Here is a 14,728-nt window from a genome sequence, read left to right as displayed (position 1 = left end):
GGTTAAGGCATTGTCTGTCCCCCCCCCCTTGTAGGAGAACAGGTAGGGGTTAAGGCATTGTCTGTGTCCCCCCCCCTTATAGGAGAACAGGTAGGGGTAAAGGCATTGTCTGTGTCCCCCCCCCCCTTGTAGGAGAACTGGTAGGGGTAAAGATATTGTCTGTGTCCCCCCCCCACCCTTGTAGGAGAACAGGTAGGGTTAAGGCATTGTCTGTGTCCCCCCCCCACCCTTGTAGGAGAACGGGTAGGGGTAAAGGCATTGTCTGTGCCCCCCCCCTCCCTTGTAGAAGAACTGGTAGGGGTAAAGGCATTGTCTGTGTCCCCCCCCACCCTTGTAGGAGAACGGGTAGGGGTAAAGGCATTGTCTGTGCCCCCCCCCTCCCTTGTAGAAGAACTGGTAGGGGTAAAGGCATTGTCTGTGTCCCCCCCCCACCCTTGTAGGAGAACGGGTAGGGGTAAAGGCATTGTCTGTGTCCCTCCCCCTTGTAGGAGAACTGGTAGGGGTCTCAGGATGGTTGGACATCTGTGTGTCAGTATCCTACCATGATTCTCTCCAATAACTTCATTACTATGGATGAGTCTAAATTCGTTCACTATGGGACATGGTTTCTTGGGGTCTGGGGTGATTATGGACTTTTTCATAGCAACACTATTGTGTGTGTGTGTGTGTGTGTGTGTGTGTGTGTGTGTGTGTGTGTGTGTGTGTGTGTGTGTACATGTTTAGCTATCCTTGTGCAGACCAAATGTCCACACAAGGATAGCAAAACCTGACAGGACACACCTTGTGCAGAAGGGTGTATTTTAGGGTTAGGAGTTGATTTTAGGGTTACGGTTAGAATTAGGGTTAGGGTTAGTTAAGGTTAGGGTTAGGGTAAGGGTTGGGGTTAGGTTAAGGTTAGGGTAAGGGTTAGGGTAAGGGTCAGGGTTAGGGTTAGGTTAAGGTTAGGCATGTAGTTTGTGTGGTTAAGGTTAGGGTTAGGGTAAGGGTTAGGTTAAGGTTAAGTCAAGGTTAGGGTAAGGGTTAGGGTTAGGGTAAGGGTTAGGTTAAGGTTAAGTCAAGGTTAGGGTAAGGGTTAGGTTAAGGTTAAGTCAAGGTTAGGGTAAGAATTAGGGTTAGGGTAAGGGTAAGGGTTAGGTTAAGGTTAGGGTAAGGGTCAGGGTTAGGGTTAGGTTAAGTTTAAGGTTAGGCATTTAGTTTGTGTGGTTAAGGTTAGGGTTAGGGTTAGGTTAAGGTTAAGTCAAGGTTAGGGTAAGGGTTAGGGTTAGGGTAAGGGTTAGGGGTTAGGGTTAGGGTTAGGGAGGACTGCGGTTCGTCTCTGGTCAAATGTCCGCAATCTTCAGCTGCGGTTTGTCTCTGGAGGACTGCGGTTCATCTCTGGTCAAATGTCCGCAGTCTTCAGCTGCGGTTCGTCTCTGGTCAAATGTCCGCAGTCTTCAGCTGCGGTTCGTCTCTGGTCAAATGTCCGCAGTCTTCAGCTGTGGTTCGTCTCTGGTCAAATGTCCGCAGTCTTCAGCTGCGGTTCGTCTCTGGTCAAATGTCCGCAGTCTTCAGCCACGGTTCGTCTCTGGAGGACTGCGGTTCGTCTCTGGTCAAATGTCCGCAGTCTTCAGCTGTGGTTCATCTCTGGAGGACTGCGGTTCATCTCTGGTCAAATGTCCGCAGTCTTCAGCTGTGGTTCGTCTCTGGTCAAATGTCCGCAGTCTTCAGCTGCGGTTCGTCTCTGGTCAAATGTCCGCAGTCTTCAGCCACGGTTCGTCTCTGGAGGACTGCGGTTCGTCTCTGGTCAAATGTCCGCAGTCTTCAGCTGTGGTTCATCTCTGGAGGACTGCGGTTCATCTCTGGTCAAATGTCCGCAGTCTTCAGCTGTGGTTCGTCTCTGGTCAAATGTCCGCAGTCTTCAGCTGCGGTTCGTCTCTGGTCAAATGTCCGCAGTCTTCAGCTGCGGTTCGTCTCTGGTCAAATGTCCGCAGTCTTCAGCTGCGGTTCGTCTCTGGTCAAATGTCCGCAGTCTTCAGCCACGGTTCGTCTCTGGAGGACTGCGGTTCGTCTCTGGTCAAATGTCCGCAGTCTTCAGCTGCGGTTCGTCTCTGGAGGACTGCGGTTCGTCTCTGGTCAAATGTCCGCAGTCTTCAGCTGCGGTTCGTCTCTGGTCAAATGTCCGCAGTCTTCAGCTGCGGTTCGTCTCTGGAGGACTGCGGTTCGTCTCTGGTCAAATGTCCGCAGTCTTCAGCTGCGGTTCGTCTCTGGTCAAATGTCCGCAGTCTTCAGCTGCGGTTCGTCTCTGGAGGACTGCGGTTCGTCTCTGGTCAAATGTCCGCAGTCTTCAGCTGCGGTTCGTCTCTGGTCAAATGTCCGCAGTCTTCAGCTGCGGTTCGTCTCTGGTCAAATGTCCGCAGTCTTCAGCCACGGTTCGTCTCTGGTCAAATGTCCGCAGTCTTCAGCTGCCTCGCCGTGACTACGGTGGCGTTCTGACTTCGCATCATCTTTGTGTTAGCGCCATGAAGACGTTGGCTGTTTGTTACTGTGTCTGTTCTGTGTGAGTGTTGCATCTTACTTTTACACCCACTGACCCAGGGGGACCATAGCCGTCTCTGCCATCCTGACCCTGGTGTACACAACAGTGAGCCAGCAAGCAGAGGGTGAGACACACATATGCACCCTCTACCCCCCCCCACACACACACACACACGTGTGCATACAGATAAGTACATACACTTGTGCACACATATGCTTGCACAAAGACATACACAAGCACACCTACTTTTTCTCCCCAGTTGTGTCCGGCTATTTACCCCACCCTTTCGAGCCGTCCCGGTCTCTGCTCCACCCCCACCCCCCCGCCCCGCTGATCCGGGGAGGGCTACCACATGCCTCCTCCCATACATGTGGAGTCGCCAGCCGATTCTTTTCACCTGACAGTGAGGAGTTTCACCAGGGGGACATAGCACGTGGGAGGATCACGCTATCCCCCCAGTTCCCCTCCCCCCTGAACAGGCGCCCCGGCTGACCAGAGGAGGCGCTAGGGCAGCACCCAAGACACATACCCACATCCGGCTTCCTACCCACAGACACAGCCAATTGTGCCTGTAGGGACGCCCGACCAAGCCGGAGGTAACACGGGGATTCACACACCTACATTTTTGTGCACACACAAAATATGTCCACACACACACACACACACACATATAAACGAAGTAAGTCCTTGTGCATTCTCCATGGTCACACATGTACATGCACTCACAATCAAATACACAAGCAGACACACATACACACACCACCCTCACACACAGAGTAAGTCACATTTTACCGGCAGTCCCCTTGGACCCCTGGACCCTGGCTCCCCCTTGATTCCTGGTTCACCTGGTTGTCCCTAAAAGAAAAAAACAAACAAACCCATCGTCACAGCAGGGACAGCTGTACCAGACAGCACCGTTTGAATAGGACCATGGCTAAAGTCGAGTAAACGATATCACACACCTTCTGTCCTGTGCTGCCACAATGACCAGTTGATCCTTTACTTCCTGCCAGTCCAGGAGCTCCCTGCAGCCAAGACAAAGTCACAATCACTTCAACCAGAACTGGCAGGAACAGATACAGATGGGTGACAAACTAAAGGAAAAACTAACATAACGTGGTGTTGCGCAACCACGAGCCTCCAGAACAGCTTCAGTGCTCCTTGTCATAGATTCTACAAGTCTCTGATCCCTACTGGAGGGATGGACACCATTCATCCTAAGGATTTTCCCCCATTTGGTGTTTTGATTGTGGTAGTGGACAACCCAGCCACTGAGGATGCACAAGCCAGTGCATTCTTAGTGCTGGTCCCAAGCCCGGATAATTGGGGAGGGTTGAGTCAGGAAGGGCATCCCTCATAAAACCTTTGCTAAATCAAACATGCGGATCATAAATCAGATTTCCATACTGGATCAGTCGAGGCCCGGGTTACCAATGACTACCACATGTACTGTTGGCCAGGAGAGAACCAGTGGAAACTATGCTACTGCTGGGTGAAGGAGAAGGAGAGGGGGGAGGCATGTCCAGAGGCAGTGGGAGAGGAGGAAGGGTAGGAGTGTGGAGGTGAGAGTCGGAACTTTGAATGTTGGTAGAGGGAGAGAGCTGGCTGATTTGATGGAAAGAAGAAAGGCAGGTATACTGTGTGTGCAAGAGACCAGGTGGAAGGGGAGTAAAACCAGGAGCATCAGAGGTGGGTTCAAACTCTTCTACCATGGTGTGAATGGGAGGAGAAATGGGGTAGGGGTAATTCTGAAGGAAGAGTATGTCAAGAGGTTGCTGGAGCTGAAGAGAGTGTCAGACAGAGTGATGAGTATGAAGCTGGAAATTTAAGGTGTGTTGATGAATGCTATCAGTTCATATGCCCCGCAAGTTGGATGTGAGATGGACGAGAAAGAAGAATTCTGGAGTGAGTTGGATGAAGTGGTGGAGAGGGTACCCAAGGAGGAGAGAGTGGTGATTGGATTGGACTTCAATGGGCATGTTGGTGAAGGGAACAGAGGTGATGAGGAGGTGATGGGCAGGTATGGTGTCAAGCAGAGAAATGTGGAAGGACAGATGGTGGTGGATTTTGTGAAAAGGATGGAAATGGCTGTGGTGGATACATATTTCTAGAAGAGGGAGGAACACAGGGTGATGAACAAGAGTGGAGGAAAGTGTACACAGGTGGACTATATCTTATGTACGAGGCGCGATCTGAAAGGGATTGGAGACTGCAAGGTGGTGACGGAGAGAACATAGCTAGGCGGCATTGGATGGTGGCCTGCATGTAGGATGACTTTGGAGATCAAGAAGAGGAAGAGAGTGAAGGCAGAGCTAAGGATCAAATGGTGGAAGTTGAAGAAGGAAGCCTGTTGTGTGGAGTTCAGGGAGGAGTTAAGACAGGCACTGGGTGGTAGTGAAGAGTTGCCGGATGGCTGGACAACCACTGCAGAAATAGTGAGGGAGACAGCTAGGAAGGTACTTGGTGTGTCATCAGGACAGAAGAAGGAAGACAAGGAGACTTGGTGGTGGAATGAGGAAGTACAGAAAGTATACAGAGGAAGGGGTTGGCAAAGAAGAAGTGGGATAGTCAGAGAGATGAAGAAAGTAGACAGGAGTACAAGGAGATGCAGCGTAAAGCAAAGAGAGAGGTGGCAAAGGCAAAGGAAAAGGAGTATGGTGAGTTGTATGAGAGGTTGGACACTAAGGAAGGAGAAAAGCAGTTGGTCCTGATGACATATCTGTGGAGGCGTGGAGATGTTTAGGAGAGTTGGCAGTGGAGTTCTTATCTAGATTGTTTAACACAATCTTGGAAAGTGAGAGGATGTCTGAGGAGTGGAGAAGAAGCATACTGGTACCAATTTTCAAAAATAAGAGCAATGTGCAAAACTGTAGCAACTGCAGAGGTATAAAGTTGATCAGCCACAGCATGAAGATATGGGAAAGAGTAGTAGAAGCTAGGTTAAGAGGAGGACAGGTGGTGATCAGCAGCAGCAGTATGGTGTCATGCCATGAAAGAGCACCACAGATGTGATGTTTGCTTTGAGAATGTTGATGAAGTATAGAGAAGGCCAGAAGGAGTTACATTGTGTCTTTGTAGATTTAGAGAAAGCATACGACAGGGTGCCGAGAGAGGAGGTGTGGTATTGTATGAGGAAGTCGGGAGTTGCAGAGAAGTATGTAGGAGTGGTGCAGGATATGTATGAGGGAAGTGTGACAGTGGTGAGGTGTGTGGTAGGAATGACAGATGGGTTCAAGGTGGAGGTGGGATTACATCAAGGATCGGCTCTGAGCCCTTTCTTGTTTGCAATGGTGATGGACAGGTTGACGGATGAGATCGGGCAGGAGTCTCTGTGGACTATGATGTTTGCTGATGACATTGTGATCTGTAGTGAGAGTAGGGTGCAGGTTGAGGAGAGCCTGGAGAGGTGGGGGTATGCACTGGAGAGAAGAGGAATGAAAGTCAGTAGGAGCAAGAGGGAATACATATGTGTGAATTAGAGGGAGGACAGTGAAATGGTGAGGATGGAAGGAACAGAGGTGACAGATGTGGATGAGTTCAGACATGTGTGGAGGAGAGATGCTGGGTATACTGGGAAAAGGATTCAAATATGGAGCTGCCAGGCAAGAGGAAAAGAGGAAGGCCAGAGATGAGGTTAATCAATGTGATGAGGGAGGACAGTCTGGTTGCTGGCGTGATAGAGGAAGATACAGGGGGCAGGAAGAGATGGAAACGGATGATCTGCTGTGATGACCCCTAATGGGAACAGACAAAAGTAGTAGTAGCAGATTGTGGTGGTGGACATGTCAGTCCAAATCTCCCATGGGTGTTCTATTGCGTTGAGATCTGGTGACTGCAAAGGCCATAGAATCAGAATCAGAATACTTTATTCATCCCCGAGGGGAAATTGGGTTCTATTACAGACACTCAAGCTCTAATAACTAAAAACTAACAAGATACAAGATAAGAAAATAGAAACAGAAACAAACAGAAATAAAAGATAAATAAGAAATAGAAATAAGAACAAAATATATCAACAAGCATGGTGCACATAACACCCTATCTATACTGCACTACTGCAGCACACAACAAGCAGCACAAACAAAACCCGACAGGGCCAGTCCAATGACCATTAACTCAGAGTGTCTGACAGTCTGAGTCTGAGGGAGGAGTTGTAAAGTTTGATGGCCACAGACAGGAATGACCTCCTGTGGAGCTCTGTGGTGCTTTTCGACAGAACGAGTCTGTTACTAAAAGTACTCCTGTGCCCAATCAGCATGTCATGGAGGGGGTGGGAGACATTGTCCATGATGGCACGTAATTTCAACAGCATCCTCTCAGAAACCGCCGCCAGAGAATCCAGTTCCACCCCCACAACGTCACCGGCCTTGTGGATCAGTTTATTGTTGAGCCTGTTTGCATCCGCTACCCTCAACTTGCTGCCCCAACACACAACAGCAAACAGGAGAGCACTGGCCAACACAGACTCACACCACATTCTGAGCATTGTCTGGCAGATGTTGAAGGAACTCAGCCTCCTCAAAAAGTAGAGACAGCTCTGTCCCTTGTTGTAGAGGGCATCAGTGTTCTTAGCCCAGTCCAGTTTATTGTCTAGATACACCCCCAGGTACTTGTAGTATTCCACAGTGTCCACGCTGACCCCCTGGATAGAGACAGGGGTCACTGGTGTCATGTCCCTCATCAGATCAACAACCAGACCAACAACCAGATCAACCACATCAACCTTTGTCTTAGTCATGTTGAGCTGCAGATGGTTCCGCTCACACCATGTGACAAAGTTTCCCATCACAGCCCTGTACTCAGCCTCCTCGCCCTTACTGATGCATCCGACTATAGCAGAGTCATCAGAGAACTTGAAGATGGCAGGACTCTGTGAGGTAGTTGAAGTCCATGGTGTAGAGGGTGAAAAGGAAGGGAGACAAGGGGGGCATCTACCTGCATTGCTGTCAGCTTCTCACCCAGTAGAGCTGGCCAGATGGTGTTGAAGGCACTGGAAAAGTCAAAGAACACGACTCTCACAGTGTTTGCTGTCTTATCCAGGTGGGTGTAGGCACGGTTAAGCAGGAAAATTATGGCATCCTCAACTCCCAGTCGGGGTTGGTAGACGAACTGGAGGGGGTCTAAGTGCGGCTTGACCGTGGGCTGAAGCTGCTCCAGGATGAGTCTTTCCAGAGTCTTCATGATGTGTGAAGTCAATGCTACCGGTCTGTAGTCCTTGGAGTCCCTGGGATGCAACGTTTTAGACACAGGAACGAGGCAGGATGTCTTTCACAGCATGAGGATCCTTTGAAGTCTAAGGCTCATGTTGAAGACATGGTGAAGCACTCCACATAACTGAGGGGCACAGGCTTTGAGCACCCTGTGGCTAACACCATCAGGGCCTGCCGCCTTGCTTGGTGAAGTCTCATCAACTGTCTTCTGACATGGTCAACCGTGAAGCACACTGTAAGTGTTACAGGTAGGGGGGAGGGGGGGAGTCGTAAGGATGGAGAGGGCCATTAGTCCAGGAACCCAGGGAGGGGGGGGTAGGGCCCCACTGGAGGCTGGGGGGATGTAAGGAGGAGGCGGTGGAGGGGCAGTGAAGTTGATGGTTGGTGAGGGCAGGCAACAGATGAGACTGGGGGGGACGGGGAGGGGTCATTGTGTCAAATCTGTTAAAAAACACATTAAGTTCATTGGCCCAGTCCACGCTGCCTTCCACTGCTCTGCTGCCAGTCAGCCTGAAACCAGTGATGGTCTTCATACCACTCCAGACCTTTCTCACGTTGTTCTGTCGGGAGTTTTTGCTCCAACTTCGTCCTGTAGTTATCTTTAGCCTCACTGATTCTCACTTTAAGGTCCCATTGGATTTTTCTCAACTCCTCCTTATTGCCAGCTCTAAAGGCCCTCTTCTTTTTGATCAGGACGGCATATGATTTACATAATTTTCATACTCATCAAACCATTCAGCGACCCCTTGTCTTCTGTGGATGGCAGCACTGTAATCCTGGAAGAGACCACTCCCACCAGGCTAGACATGTTTCATCATAGCTGTTTCATCATAAAGGCAATCACTCAGAATAACTTTGTATAGCAGTGACCCTCCCCTGAGGGGACAAGTGGACCCAAACCATGCCAGGAAAATATCCCCTACAGCATAACAGAGCCCCCGGGCCCCCTCACTGTATGGGGTTAAGCAGATTTTGTCTTTCATTTGTCACCTATACTGAGCCAAGTATTGTGGGACTGTGTTAGTCTGTTAGAAGTCTTGTCCCTTTATAATGCGTTAGTATGTACTGTAGTATTACGTAATTCATTTAACCAAAACAATCCAGAACCCCAACCCCCCCATGATTAAATCAAAAGAGTAGAACACCATATTGATATACATTAATATCATCGCTAATATAAACAAAAGTAAAACTAGGAGTGCACTCAGTAGAGTGCAGATCTCCGCCAGGTGCACGTATCTCCCCTTCTGTGGTGTTTGAACTTGGCGACAAACCACCCCTTTTTTCACCTACTGGAAGAGGGAAATACATGCACACACAGAAAGAAAAAACTGTTTTTCCTGCCATTATAAGACTTTTGCACAGCGCCCAAGTTGATTGAATGGGAAATATGGGGAAAAAACTTATTATTCATTGTTCAAGCTCAAGATCAGCCGCAGCACGAAGATATGGGAAAGAGTAATAGAAGCTAGGTTAAGAGGAGAGGTGATGATCAGCGAGCAGCAGTATGGTTTCATGCCATGAAAGAGCACCACAGATGTGATGTTTGCTTTGAGAATGTTGATGGAGAAGTATAGAAAAGGTCAGAAAGAGTTGCATTGTGTCTTTGTAGATTTAGAGAAAGCATACGACAAGGTGCTGAGAGAGGAGGTGTGGTATTGTATGAGGAAGTCGGGAGTTGCAGAGAAGTATGTAGGAGTGGTGCAGGATCTGTATGAGGGAAGTGTGACAGTGGTGAGGTGTGTGGTTGGAATGACAGATGGGTTCAAGGTGGAGGTGGGATTACATCAAGGATCGGCTCTGAGCCCTTTCTTGTTTGCAATGGTGATGGACAGGTTGACGGATGAGATCAGGCAGGAGTCTCCATGGATGATGATGTTCGCAGATGACATTGTGATCTGTAGTGAGAGTAGGGTACAGGTTGAGGAGAGCCTGGAGAGGTGGAGGTATGCACTGGAGAGAAGAGGAATGAAAGTCGGTAGGAGCAAGACACTTCCACCGAGTTGACTGATCACTGCCAGCTGTTTTCAGCTTCCGCCTGTTACCTAGAGTAAATAGGTGTCTACTTTCCTGACACCTGGGCTTCTTCTGGAAGATCATAATTTTTGTCTTTTTTAAGTTTACTGCCACGGCTCGGTTCTGACTATTTCTTTCGCAGATCCAGATGCTGCTGCAGACCCTGTTCTGTGGGTGACAGCAGCACCAGGTCATCTGCATAGAGCAAGAATTTAACTTGTGTGTTGTTTAGGGTGAGGCCAGGAGCTGCAGATTGTTCCAGTAACACCGCTAACTCATTGATGTAGTTATTGAACTGGGTTGGACTCAAACTGCAGCCCTGTCTCACCCCTCGCCCTTGAGTGAAGTATTCTGTTCTGTTGTCGCCAAGTTTTACTCCGCATTTATTTTCCAAATATATAGATTTGATTATGTCAAACACTTTACGCCCTACGCCACTTTGGAAGATTTTATAGTATAAACCATCGTGCCAGATAGAATCAAATGCTTTCTTAAAATCAGTGAAGCATGCAAATATTTTCCTTTATTTTTTTGGTGAACATGTTGATTAATTAGGGTGTGCAGGGTGTAGATGTGATCTGTAGTGTGGTGATTTGGTAGAAAGCCAATCTGACTCTTGCTCAAGACACTGTGTTGGGTAAGGAAGGCCTGTATTAACAATACAGCAGAAAACCTTCCCCAGGTTACTGCTCACACAGATGCCTCGGTAGTTATTGGAGTCAAATTTATCTCCACTCTTGTATATTGGGGATATAAGCCCCCTATTCCAGGTGTCAGGAAAGCAGCCAGCATGTAGAACCAGGTTGAACAGTTTAAGCGGGGCCTTCTGCAGCTCAAGGGTGTCACGATGGGAGCAGGGATTGAGGACCCAAATGCAGACAGCGGAGACACACTGGGTGATAACAATGCTTTAATAAAACAAATAGACAGACTTACAGGCAGCAATGAAAACTCAGGACAAGGCGTGAAGCATCCGGCAACCAAGAGTCAACTCCCATGTGTGTATGTGTGTGTCTGTGATGATCCGACAAGGAGCCAGGGCAACCAGGGGGAATATATAACATAGAGGAGCCAATCAGGGAGATTGGGCGCAGATGCACAGGACAGGGCAGGAACAGAAAAGCCAATCAGAGAAAGGGGAACAGGTGAGTAAAGCAGGGGCAATCAGGTAAATGAGGCAATCAGGGGCGATCAGGGTTACTCAGGCAAACGGGGCGCAGGTGAACAGAAACACCAATCGGGATGGAGAACAGGTGATCCCCGATGGCCCGGACCACACAACCATGACAGGACCCCCCCCCCCCCCGTCAAGGGATGGATTCATGTCGTCATCCCAAATGAATGGAACAGGAGCACCAAGCAGGGTGGACTGAGGGGGTCTGGGGGAGGGCTTCGGGACCAAGTGGTCTGGGAGTGGATGAATGGGGCCAGGGATCTCAGGTGGATGGCCTTGAGAGCTGAACCAATGGATGCAACCGATCTGGAGGGCGACCAGGATGCAGGACTGAAGGGCGGAGCAGCACTGGTGGACAGGCTTGGACGGGTCAGCCGCTCAGGAGGTCGGTGACGCAGACAGGACCGCCTCTCTGGAGGCTGGCGATGCAGACAGGCCGGCTGCTCGGTTGTTGCTGGTTTGTAAGTAAATAGCATGTCTTTTATATAGTGTGATGCAAGGCCGTTTAGCACTTTGTATACAGTTAACAGAATTCTAAAATCGATTCTAGTTTTGACAGGAAGCCAATGCAGAGATCTAAGAACAGGTGTAATGTGTGCATACTTTTTAGTTCCGGTGAGAACACATGCTGCCACATTTTGAATTAACTGCAGTTGGCGCACAACTGATTTTGGGAGGCCGGTGAAAAGTCCATTACAGTAGTCTAGTCTACTTATTATAAATGCATGGATCAGTTTCTCACAGTCTCATTTTGATTAAAAGCCCACTAGTTTTGAAATGTTTTTAAGATGGTAAAAGGCTGAGATGATTAATGTGGCTCTTAAAACTACAATCACTGCCTATGATCACACCCACATTTCTAGTTTTGCTTTTGCACTCCAGAGACAGAGAGCTGAGATGAGCTGCAATTCTCTGTCTCTGAGTCTTTGCACCAAAAATAAGTATTTGTCTTGTCTTTGTTCAATTGTAAAAAGTTCTCTGACATCCATATATTAAAATCGTCAATACACTGAATTAGGGAACGTATGGGATCTAGGTCATCAGGAGATAGGTCTATGTGCAGTTGTGAATCATCTGAATAATTCTGGTAATTCACTTTGAGTTTCTTTATAACATGTGCGAGTAGGAGCATATAGAGATTGAACAGCAATGGTCCAAGAATCGAACCTTGGGATACCCCACACATTATACCCACTATGTCCGAGGAAAAGTCTCAAATAGACACAAAGAACTGCTTGTCCGGTAGATATGTTCTAAACCAGTTGAGAACTGGGCCAGAGAGGCCGACCCACTTTTCTAATTTCTCTAGCAAAATATGATCAACAATGTCGAAGGTGGCACTGAGATCCAGGAGCACAAGAACAAATGTTTTTTTAGAATCCGTGTTCATATGCCTGTCCGTATGACTGCTGGAATAGGCTCCAGCATCCCCGCGACCCTGAGAAAAGGATAAGCGGTAATGGATGGATGCATGTTCATATGCAGGTCGTTCACAACTTTGATAAGTGCTGTTTCTGTGCTATGGTGAGATCGAAAACCTGATTGACAAATGCCTAGAAGGTTGGTTGATATTAAATAGTTATTAACTTGAGAATAAACTGTTTTATCAAGTATTTCGCTGAGGGATTGTAAGTTGGAGATGGGCCTGTAGTTGGCAATAGCTGTCGCATCAAGGTTGTTCTTCTTTAGAAGTGGTTTAATGACAGCTGTCTTAAGTGCTGCAGGAAATATACCTGCTTGAAGATAGCAGTTAATAATTTCTAAAACATCATATGCTAAGCAAGTAAAAACTTTTTTTTTAAAATGTGGTAGGGAGAGGATCCAAGCAGCATGTGGAGGACCTGAGCTGCGCAACAATATTGTCTAGATTTTAAGGTCTAGAGCAGGGGTCCCCAACCACCTGGATACGGACCGGCGAATCCGGAAAGATCCCGCCCTCAGGCGCTAGGATTGGCCAGATCCGCCTGTCAGTCAACTTTCCGGATTCATTCTAGGAAAAAAATATTCGCTTACCGTACACACACAGTTAAGTTGGCACAGTTAGCTTGGATGCAAACGTGGCTAATGGCTAACAGTTAGCTAGCAAACGTGGCTAGGGTTAGGGTTGTTGTGCGTTCGCATCGGCCTTGACTAACAGGCAGATCTGGCCAATCCTAGCGCCTGAGGGCGGGAACTCTCCCGGATTCATCCTAGGAAAAAAATATTCGCGCACCGGGCCGCAAGGAAACAATATGATATACAACATTCAAACGCTAGATGCTTTTTAATTTGAAACGGATACTTGAAGTGTGTACAATGATGCAATTTCACCACTCATTCACGTGGCATTCGGCAGACCAATGGTAACTCAAGAAGAAGAAGTAGAAGAAGAACAACAACAGTAACTAATTTCATAACTCAGAGACTTCAGCTAGCTAGCTAGCATTAGTACCGGTAAAAAGCAAACGTCGCTTGAGAGTTTCTCAGGAAGAGGTAGGGGGCAGTAAAAGGTCTAATGACGATGATAACGCAGAGACAGCAGAGGTAGAGACAAAAGAAAAAAAAAGAAAAAAGAAAAGAAAAAGAAAAAGAAAAGCTTCCTTCAATAGGAAATACGACGAATCGTACCTAAAATACGGCTTTATTTAGACCGGCCCTGGCGTGCTCCGAGCCCCCTTTGTGTGATATGTGGAGACGAGCTGTCTAATGAGGCCATAAAGCCTCAAAACTGCTGCGGCACCTCGAGTCCAAGCACCCTGCACTTAAACACAAACCCGTGGAGTTCCGTCCATTATCCGAGCCGCTTATCCTGCTCTCAGGGGCGCGGGGATGCCGGAGCCCATCCCGGCAGTCAGTGGGCGGCGGGCGGGCAGACACCCTTGACAGGCTGCCACACCGTCACAGGGCGGAGTGGCGTGTCTGAGCGAAAACACCTTGGGCAAGCGGGGCAGAAGCGTGCGCTGAGAGCCCCCACTTCTACACAGGCTGCTGCTGCTGCTCTGACAGCGTCGTATTTAGTGGCTAGCCGTGTTGCTGGGGCTACTTAGTGGCTGGTCGTGTTGCTGGGGCTACTTAGTGGCTGGTCGTGTTGCTGGGGCTACTTAGTGGCTAGTCGTGTTGCTGGGGCTACTTAGTGGCTAGTCGTGTTGCTGGGGCTACTTAGTTGCTAGTCGTGTTGCTGAGGCTACTTAGTGGCTAGTCGTGTTGCTGAGGCTACTTAGTGGCTAGTCGTGTTGCTGAGGCTACTTAGTGGCTGGTCGTGTTGCTGGGGCTACTTAGTGGCTAGTCGTGTTGCTGGGGCTACTTAGTGGCTAGTCGTGTTGCTGAGGCTACTTAGTGGCTGATCGTGTTGCTGGGGCTACTTACTTCCCTTTCACACTTGAAAGTCCAAACCAAGGTCTGAACCAGAGGCTGGTTCTGGTGCTTTCACATCTGTTATTTTATAGTCATTAGGTTCAGGAGTTCTGCTTTCATACCAGCGGACCTTGACTTGAACTTTTGGCTCGTTGTTGCCGCCAGGTGCGCTCGTTGTTGCTAGGTGTTACTGTTTGTGTTTGTTTTATCACTTCCTATGATTGATCCGAAAGTTCGAACCTTTGATTTCACATTAGACGTTCGTGAACCTTGGTCTGAACCGAGACTACCTCCTGAGCTTGGACCAAAGACCCGAGTCTTTGATCCCTGTACCCTGGTCCAAGAGGTTTCACACCTGACAATCTGGTTCGGACTTTTCTGGAAAGTCCGGACTAAACAACATAAGTGTGAAAGGGCCCTTATAGTGGCTAGTCGTGTTGCTGGGGCTACTTAGTTGCTAGTCGTGTTGCTGGGGCTACT

Source organism: Lampris incognitus, chromosome 9 (assembly GCF_029633865.1).
Source record: "Lampris incognitus isolate fLamInc1 chromosome 9, fLamInc1.hap2, whole genome shotgun sequence".
Lineage (NCBI taxonomy): Eukaryota > Metazoa > Chordata > Actinopteri > Lampriformes > Lampridae > Lampris > Lampris incognitus.
This window is presented reverse-complemented; position numbering follows the sequence as displayed.